Raw genomic sequence first — 10,062 nt, 5'->3', positions numbered from 1 at the left:
CACCCCTCCCCCTTTCTGCTATGAAACCTATGTTGCAAACGCTTGGCAATATCCATTGCTTATGACCCTTGTTGGTCATAATTGGTCTTGTTGGTGTTGGGGGTCTTTTCCTTCCTGGAAACATTATTATTGGACCTTCTGAATTTTTCGAACAAACCTACTGCCTCAAAATTTCATTATATGTTTCGAGGACTACGCATTTTAAGGAGGCTAGCAAAACTGTCGCGGGAAAGGGATCGGCAGGTTTCTGACAACATCAAATAGATAGTTATGTGATTTTAATTCCACTTGCATTCCGTTCTCATCGCACTTCAATCGAATTTCTATTCAATTCAAATTCCTAATTTCATTGCTTGATATGCATGGACATATCCGGTATATTGACACTTTTCGCTACTAATTTGTCGTTCGGTTACTTCTAAAGTGTGATATAGAAGGTCGACTCGCCTTAACTGGAAATTTTAACTTATTTAAACAAGAAACAGAAGAAAATTCGATTTTATCGATTCAAAATTTGTTCAAGTGGTATGTATCCAACATTCTTTGCCTCTTGTGACTAACTAACTTGCAGCTTTTTAACCTGTGGTTTTCAATTTGGGGACCAATTTCAGCTATTTAGGAAAAAAAGTAAATACTGTACTAAATGTTCTTTTTTGTGCTCTTTCCAAATTCACAAATTAATTTTGGGTTAGATTACATTTCAAGCCTATTCAGGGGCTCAAAACAGGCAAATCAATCAAAAACTCAAATACATGTTTCTAGAAAAACTGTCTAGGGAAGAAAACTGTCATTTGTAGCTGATTCCAGAATGGTAGCCTTATTAATGTTAGTCTTGGGCCTAATACCTAAATTTTTATTTGAGAACATTTGCAGAAATTTTTAAAAATAGCTTGAAACCTTTCAAAAACACTTCAGAACAAAAGGAAAAGAACACCATCAGAATCTTTATTAATAACCATTTCTGACCTGAGTTTTTATCAGCCATTAGAAAAATCAAGATTCTTATATTTTTAAATGTAGGCTATAAAATCTCAATAAATTCTCTGCATGTTTTCTAGAATTCAACATGGCCAGAAAATGGAAATTGGAAATGTTGTCATTTGACAGCAGTAGAATAGTATAAAGTACTAATGATTTAAATGCATTCATTTTCAAGATAACCATTATTAAAACAGTCACACAACATTTTAGCAAACATAGATTTTCACAAAATAATTTTGTTTCTCTATAAGACACAAAAACATCCCACATTTTCTATATAGCATCCACAATCAGCCTTTCTTACAAACTACCAGCCTAGAGCATTGTTTCTGTCCACTGGCATAGTGTAGAGAGTGATTCTCAGCATAATAGCATATGCTCTGGGATAACTATCACATCAATAATATAGAAAAAAAAGTCTTGATAGTCCATTTTTCCTTACAAACTCCCAGCCTACAGCATTCTTTCTGTCCACTGGTGTAGTGTGGGTCATGATTCTCAGTATCATAGCATATGCTCTGTGATGGGATAAACTATCACATCAATAATATAGAAAAAAAGTCTTGATAGTCCAATTTTCCTTGCAAACTTCCAGCCTACAGCATTCTTTCTGTCCACTGGCATAGTGTGGGTAGTGATTCTAAGTATGGTAATTGTTTAGCTTCATCACAAGCTTTCTAAACTGGAAACTATGGTGCAAAGCAGCATAGTTTCCATGCCATAGCACCTAGAAATACTAATTCTAAAAGCACATCCAGTTCTGGTTGACCCTCCTCCTCCATGGGGCAAACTAAAAATGCATAAAGTAGACAGGGTTTGACACCAAGAGAAAAGCTGGGGTTGTACAATATGAATGAAATTATATTTTAAATACTAATTCCACTCATCACTGCTAATTTCTGTATAGTAGGAAGTTGAAAGATAATTAAAAAATCCATGCTTCCATTAATGCTAATATCCAAAATTACCTTAAATTGCAGCTTGGAGCAATCTAAGGATTTTTTCTTGTAGAAACTCCAGAGTTGATAATACATGACACATAGTTGAATATGTACACTTGACTAGTGGTTTGCTGTTGCTGATTTGAGTGCTTCCCAGTAATACCTCCATTCTTTTATTGACTATTTGTTCTTGAGATGGTTCTTTAAGCTGTTTGTGGTTTAGGCAGCATTGGTATCTGGCAGTAATTTTTTCTAGAGGTTGGCAACACAGTTTTTCAGAAAATGGACATGTTGCTGCTTTGAGGAGAAATGCCTGGGTAGCTGGAAGTTATGTCCCTTTGTACAAGACTCCTGAGACACCAGAGGAAGGAGATCAGGAAGTGCCTTTGAATTAATAAGTTTATGAACCAGAATGGCATCATCCCATCTTCTTCTGTAAACCAGAGTTGAGAGTTTCAGATTGCATAGCCTTGTAGGGTGAGGGAGTTCATGCAGTCCACTCATTATCTTAGTGGCTCTTCTCTAGACACCTTTGAGAATTTTAACATCTTTTTTGAAAAGGGGGAATGCAAGGACCATAATGATTCACTTTCACTTTTGAGTTTAAATTAGCCAGCTGTTTCTGAATAATGGCAATAGCAGTTGTTGTGATGCTGGCCTATGATGAAATTTGAACTGGCAAATCAGAATGATTAGTTAAATATTACAAAAGGAAGGCAGTGCAACATCCCATTTTGCTTACAGGTAACATCACCTATAGAACAAAGTATATTAGTCCATGAGCCCTGCAGCCAGTGAGGTGAGGTCTGATTGGTTAAGCCTTGTTTTTATGGTCATGATTTCATCAACCCTATTTTCCACAGAAATTGCAGTTAGTCAAGGACAGGCTTCTGTGGTGTTAAAAGTTCAAAGCAAAGATATTTTAGTTTTTTTTAGGGTTTTTTTATTCTTATTTTTTGTGAAATGCTCAATACAGCTAGATTATGATGATTGCATATTATTTTTATGTCATTATTCATTGATATTGCCCAACTCCAACATTTCTCTTGTTGAAGGGGGATTTTAGAAAGCTAAAAAATGGATACACTTCTCTAATAATGACAAACAAACAATGTGTAATCATAAGAATTTTGCTATATGCATTTTCAAAACCTTGTGATGAAAGTAAAGTTTTACCCTCAATATCATAGCATATGCTCTGTGATGTGAAGTCTTGATAGTCCATTTTTCCTTAAAAACTTCTACCCTACAGCATTCTTTCTGTCCACTGGCATAGTGTGGGTAGTGATTCTCAGTATCATAGCATATGCTCTCATTAGCCCAGGCCATAGGGATTGGCCATGATTGAAGTGATGCAGTAATGTTTTCATTCTTGTCTTTTATCCTTAGACATCCTTGTTGCCTTGGGCTGTAAGGTTATCTTGTAGAAACCTTATTTCAGCTAGTTTGTTTCAGAATATAAGCAAAGGTACTTGTTTCACCTTTGGGTCTCAAGACTTTTTAAATCTGCAATATTCAAGCCAAGTGTTACAAACTATCACATCAATAATATAGAAAAAAGGTCTTGATAGTCCATTTTTTTGTCTTTGTTTCAATACAATATAAAGAAATGAGCTGATTGTTTTTATCAACACTTTTTATATGCAAATTGTAATAAGTTTTAACTTCTGTCCTGGGCACAAAAATATATGTCTTTTTTACTTTATATCATTGTTTCACTTCTTTGGGAGCCCCAATTCCCAAAAAGTTTGAAACAGCTATGACAGTCCTGTTGTCATACCAAGAAACAAGGGAAATTGTTTTGTTCCTTTCAGCAACTTTGTCAGCTGCACCTCTGCCTTTTTTTTCAACACCCATTCTTCAAGCAATAGAGCATTTGCAATACAACTGCTTTGTATGGTACCAACTGCAAGAAATTCAGCAGGGTTAGGGTTTCAATCAAGGTGAGCAATGATAAAAAATTGTCAAAATAATACCGGAAGTTCATCATTTTTGGAGTATGTCCTAAAACATGAAGAATCACAGCTCCTCCTAGACCTCCTCCATCTTTTTGTAGTTTATTTTCAGTTGGTGTAGAAACTTGCTGATATATTTCAAAGTTGGACATAATTCCAGATGATTGACTGAGCACAAAGTTTTTGAGCACTGAGGGTTGCTTGGACATAATGTATTGTTTCATTGTAGTCTTTGCTTTGAATGGAATCATCTCTTCATCCACCAACAAATTTGTTGTGAGGTCTAGACTCAGACAACATTGTTGAACAGTTTTAATAATTGGTTTCATTACTTTCTCAAGGGGGATCAGCCTCTACTGCTGTTCCTTTGAAAAGGTATCACTGAGCTTTCCATGGAAGTGAGTACACTGACTTTTTTGACAAGCTAAAATTTGTCATCATCAATCTCACACTCATCAAAATCTTGGGGGAACTCAGCTTCCATCTCTTCCTAGCAGACTAGGGTGATGAGGTACCTCCTCTCTGGCTTCAGAAGCAGCTGTGGCATTCATAATACACAGGCCAGTAGCACTGTAACTTAGGTCTTCTTCACCACTGTCATCTGGTAAGTCAATAAAATTGGAATCATCTCCAAGACCAAAAAAAAAACAATGGCTTCATTGGAGTCAAGCTTCTGATTGTTGTGTCAACATGCAGAGCCCAGAGGCTCTGACAGCTCATTCATCTGTGAAATTGGCTAAATAGAATGATCTATAAGAGAGAGAGCAAGAGGGGGGACAGATAGCTCATAGCAGTGTTTAACCCCACAGCTAATACCAAACTAAGGAGGATAATAATTATTATTACATTATGCTCCTTATTTAAGGAATATAACTTCAAATCTATGCCATAAATCACAAGAAAAATATTTATGAGAAATTAACAGAAATGCAATGGACCTTCTTTGCTGCCTGAGGTAGTCAATTGTCATTTGACTTTGAAAAATTCCTGCTGGCATTCCATGACAAATAAGAAAATAATTTCAACAGCTGCATCTAGATCTGATTAAGCTAAATCAATTTTGCCATTTTCATTTGATTTGCTGAAAGAAATATATCAATTCCTCTTTATTAGAGTTACCTACTTTTTACAAAAAATAAATTGCCTAGACCCTCTCAGCTTTCAACTCATGCTAGAATGGATGTCTACAAATAAATAAAATGGATTGAATGGATTCTGCTAAAGGTTTTTAGTACTTGAAAAAAAGGCTTGTATTGTTCTAATGAAACAAACATAGCATTTCAGGAGTCATTCTTAAAAGATTGGGACAAAATTCAAACTTTAATGTAAAGAGCATGGTGTTGTGGAGGAGTTTTTTTTACATTCAATTTCTGTTCATTTTTTAAATAAGGCCTGGAAATCTGGCTACTCATCCACGGAAAAATCCCTCCTCCCCAAGGATTTATTCTCTAGACAATTCAGTCCTGCTAAAAATTTACCCTGGACAATTACACTTAACATCTCTACACATAAAATTGAGACAGAAAAGAGAAAGTAAGACATAAGGAGAATTGTGTATAGTAATTCTGACAAGTTTTCCCTCAAAAATTCACCTCCTGGAAACTTCCCTCCCCATGGTAAATTATCCCTGATGAAAATCCCACCGGCAGAAAATCCCCCCCCCCAAAAAAAATGTATGCATATTTCCCAATAACAAACACTATGTGTCAACAATATGCAAATTTTGTAACTTAAAGACCTATCCCCAGGAGCTGTGGGAGGGTCATAATATCTCAAAATCTTGATTGGATGATTTTGAGATAGAAAGGGGCATTGGAGGGGGCTTAGTTGCTCTTGAATTTTTGGTCAGTTAAAATGGGTGCTAGAAGCTTTAATTCTGTTTGAATGAGCCCTCTCATGATATTCTAGGACCATTGGGTCAATACAATCACTCCTGGAAAAAAAAAGCAAAGAAATAAACACACATTCATGATCTTTCTTCTAGCATAAAATTCAAAATTTCACATTTTTTTCAGATAGGTGCTTCAAGCTTCTACAGTAGGGTTATCTAATATGCTGAATCCGATGGTATGATTTTCATTAAAATTCTATGACTTATAGGGGGTGTTTTCCTCCCGCCTTTTTCAAAAATCAGGCAAATTTTCTCTGGCTCTTAACCTTTGATGGGTAAGATTAAACTTATTGAAATATATATTTGAAACCAGCATAAAACCCCAATTCTTTTGATATATCTATTGGTATCAAAATTCCGTTTTTTTTAGAGTTTTAGTTTCTACTGAGCTGGGTCACTCATTACTTACAGTTCATTACCATGAACTGTTAGTGATTAGTCTAACTATTTTTGTAACTTTACAACATAGTTTAAGAAGTATATACAGGGTATTAATTACCTTCACAGGGCCACAAAAAGAATTTGCCCACAAGTAATTATTATATTTAGAAAGAGCATGAAAAAAAACATGAAGTGATATATTCACTTTCTTCCTAGCTAAAATGTATGAACATATATAAATTTATTGTGGTCATTTTTCTTGTTTTGTTGTTGTGAACTTAGTTTTGTTTTGATAAATTTTAGTTTTGCCTGAGAAAGAACTGTACAGTTTTGAATAGCCAATGATTTTTAAAAGTAGGTAACAAAGAAGAAAACATCAGATTAATAGAAATATGCTGTATATTATGCAGTAATAATTTCATTGTGTTAATGTTTTCATTTAGCTGTGTTTCTAGCCACGAGTTTTAGTGTTCAGTTGGTAACTGTACACTAAAAATTTCATCAATAGAAATTGTTGGTTTATTTGTTCATCAGGAGAAATTAAAAACCTTTCTGTTAGAACTTTTTCTCAAAAGGTACTCTGGAGCTGCAGATTTTGAGAAGTATTTTTTCATTTCTGCCAGGATTTTTGTTTGTGTTCTATCCCTATTACTTTGGAAACTCCTTTACTTAAGCAAATACTTCAATCAAAAGGTATCTATTATAAATTGTATTGGTTTATACCAGTGAAATTAATTTGAAAAACATTTTCCTCGAAGGAAGTTTTTTAGAGAAAGGTAAAAAGATCCATTAAACCAAAAATGAGCAGAAATAAAGTTGAATAATCTTCCAAGCATAAAACTAGCACAAATCACCAGCAATATATAAATAAAATCCAAAACAAGCAGAAATTACAATAAATAAGTAAGTCTAACTCAAAAAGAGCAAAAATTAACATGAGTATTGCTGATAATCTCCATGCCTTCTCAAGACCAGAACATAATTTGCTATTTACTGAAAGCAAAATACATTGTACATGTTTTCAGTTTTTCGACTTTAGTAAGTAAAAAATTATTAAAACACTAAGGAATAAATATCAGTATATGTATATAAAACTGACAATCCATGGTCATTTGTTCGCTTTTTTTTTAGCAAAGTGAAAATTATGTTTGGGTCTTGATAAGTTTTAATCATTTAAGATGTTTTTATTCATTTATATTAGTACCTGTTATATGTTTGTTTGCTATGATTGTTCGTTTAATTACTGCCCATTTTGGGTTTCCTTTTTTTTCTTTAATAGCAGTTTCTGGTTGTTTTGAGTTTGAACTATTTTAGGAATTTATTTCTGCTGGTCTCTTTAATATGGCTCTTTACTTTTCTTTAACTCTTTACTGTTCTTTACTTCACCATTTCAACATTAATTTTTTTAACATCAAAGTGGGTGTTTTTTTCAACACATAAGTTTCAAAGTTCAACATTCCCTGAAACTAGTGACAAATCGATATAGTAACAGCTACAAGCAACTGCAGTCACAGTTGCAAGTGGTTGCAGTTGAAAGTAGTCACATTTGCAGTCTCAACCAGTCTCATCTGCTGCCTCAATAGTAGTTATAGTAGTAGTGGCCCTGAATGTTTCAAATTAATACCCTTACCTGTTCCTAAGATATCGCAGATAGGTCTTTTTGATAACTTGGATATGCATAGTTTCTTTTGATAAGGTCAACACATCCCTCAGCATTTCCCTTAATTTTGCCTAAATACCCTTAGCATTTTTGGACACATACAGGATCAGACATTCTCCATTTCCTAAAGATATATTCTGCATGTAGAAAATTGACAAATGGTGGCATCCCAGAGACTTAGCTATTAGACATTTTAGCCATCGTGAATAAAATAGCTGCTTCAGATTTCTTTCAGTGTAAAGGACAAGAGGGGAGGGCCAGCTACCATTTGATCATTTTTCAACATGCCTTAAAGTTTCAATTTAACACCCTGAGATGTTCTTTAAATATTGTTATTGTGTCCTTTTGGATACTCTCCATCATGTAGTGTGCTTTGACTTTCAGAATCAGAATCAAACCACCTTTCCCTATTAACCAACCTTGTATATAAAGGATGAACAACTTATATGACTTACAACACTTGTGCACAGAGTATCTTTAGATTTAGTTTAACATGCCCCTCAACATTTCCTGAAATGTCACCTTGATACCTTTGGCCTTTTTGAGTACATTAAGAATAAAAACTTCCTCCTTTTTTGTAGTGATAAGTTCTGCACGTAAAAAAGGGCAAATTGCATAATTTACATTCCTTACCCTGGTGGTTCTGAAGGGTATTGCATCGTTGGAGGCATAGGTACTGGACCTTTTGACTATTTTGAACAAACCGGTTTTTCAAAATTTTGATCATTGATGAGGAGAGGGAGGGGGGTAGGTCATCCTCACAGGCGTAGATACTTAAGCTATTTACTATTTTGAACAAGATGTCCATTTGAAAATTTTGATTTTTTTTTTTAAGGGATTGCAATCATTCAGGTTTCTCCTACCTGAATGTTTCAACTCAATGCCCTTAGCTGTTCTCAAAATATTGCAGTTTTTTTTTGATAAAGTGGATACACTATGTCCCTTAGGGTTTAGTATAACATACCCCACAACATTCTCCAAGGTTTCACCTTAATGTCCTTAGGCTTTTCAGATGCACCCAAAATCTAATATTTTTCTCTTTTCCTAATGATAAATCCTGCATGTGAACATGAGTAAATGGCATAATTTACGGTCCTTGCCCCGGGACTATTGGGACATATCATTCCTGGAAGTATAGCTATTAGACCTTTTGACTAGTTTAAAGAAAATGGTTATCTCAAAATTTTGATTGGAAGTATTTGGGAAAAAATGTATTTAGAGGAAGGATGACTGGCTGCCCTCCGGCCACTTTTGACTGTTAAAGAGGGAACTAGAACTTTTGATCTTAAGTCAATAGAAACTCCTCTGAAGTTTATGCGACGATCCTTCCATGATACTTCTTATATATTAACAGTGGGCAGCTTGCATAACTTACTGCACTTGCCTGGGGGGCTGTGTTTTTTTTCTATCCCGGAGGCATAATTATTTGACCTCTGGACGATTTTGAAAAAAGAGGCTATCTCAAAATTTTGATCGGATGCTTTGGGAAAAGAGGGCATTTTTTTGGGGGGGGGTAGTTGCCCCTTGATCACTTTTACTCTTTAAAAGGGCATTGGAACTTCTGATTTCCAATCAAACTCAGTCTATTACTCAGTTAATTTCATAAGTTTTTCCCAGTCATCTTGATTATTATTGTAATTTTTTTCCTTAATTAAAAGCATAGTGTTCCAAGATGCATATAATTTCCAATAACATGCAAATGACGCATCAAGCTTTAGACTCTTACGATTTGGGGAGGGGGAGATGGGTAGTAGTTAAACTCCTGCTTGTAGTAACTTTTGTTCGTTTTAAGCTTGATTTGAGCATTCAGTTTAATTTTTATTCGTTTCAAGATTTATTTCTTCATCTGTATTAGTACCTGTTATCTCTAAGTTTTCTATGATCGTTTATTTTAATTTCTGTCGTTTTGGGTTTCGTTTATTCTCCAATAGTAATTTCTGGTCATTTTGAGTTTGAACTATTATAAGAATGTATTTTTTACTGGTCTTAATGTTAATGTGTCTCTTTACTTTTCTTTGAAAAACTTCTTTTTCGTAATTTTTTTTTTAATTGGTAATAAATGATAATACATTGAAGCCTTATGGCTCTAGTATAGACAACGCTATAGCGATGCCTCTGATAAACAAAAGTAACAAGTATTATCACATGAAAGTAAAGAGCAACATTAAACCCTAAAACTAGCAGAATTTATTCCGAATATAATTTTATTCCATAAATACGGAATAAATTCTGCCTGTTTTAAGGTTTAATGTT

At 34.4% G+C, this 10,062-nt stretch overlaps 1 protein-coding gene across 1 annotated transcript in view; it reads left to right on the top strand.

Annotated features, from left to right (window-relative positions):
* Positions 1 to 475: 475 nt before the first annotated feature.
* Positions 476 to 10,062, top strand: part of LOC136042093 (uncharacterized) — a 51,865-nt gene continuing 42,278 nt past the window's right edge. Inside the window, exon 1 of the mRNA XM_065726992.1 lies at positions 476 to 525. The gene's annotated coding sequence lies outside the window, so the exon portion shown is untranslated. The remainder of the gene's footprint in view (positions 526 to 10,062) is intronic.

This window comes from Artemia franciscana, unplaced genomic scaffold (assembly GCF_032884065.1).
Source record: "Artemia franciscana unplaced genomic scaffold, ASM3288406v1 PGA_scaffold_62, whole genome shotgun sequence".
Taxonomy (NCBI): Eukaryota; Metazoa; Arthropoda; class Branchiopoda; order Anostraca; family Artemiidae; genus Artemia; species Artemia franciscana.
The sequence above is the reverse complement of the archived record's forward strand: the minus strand, read 5'-3'. Positions and strand labels throughout refer to the sequence as shown.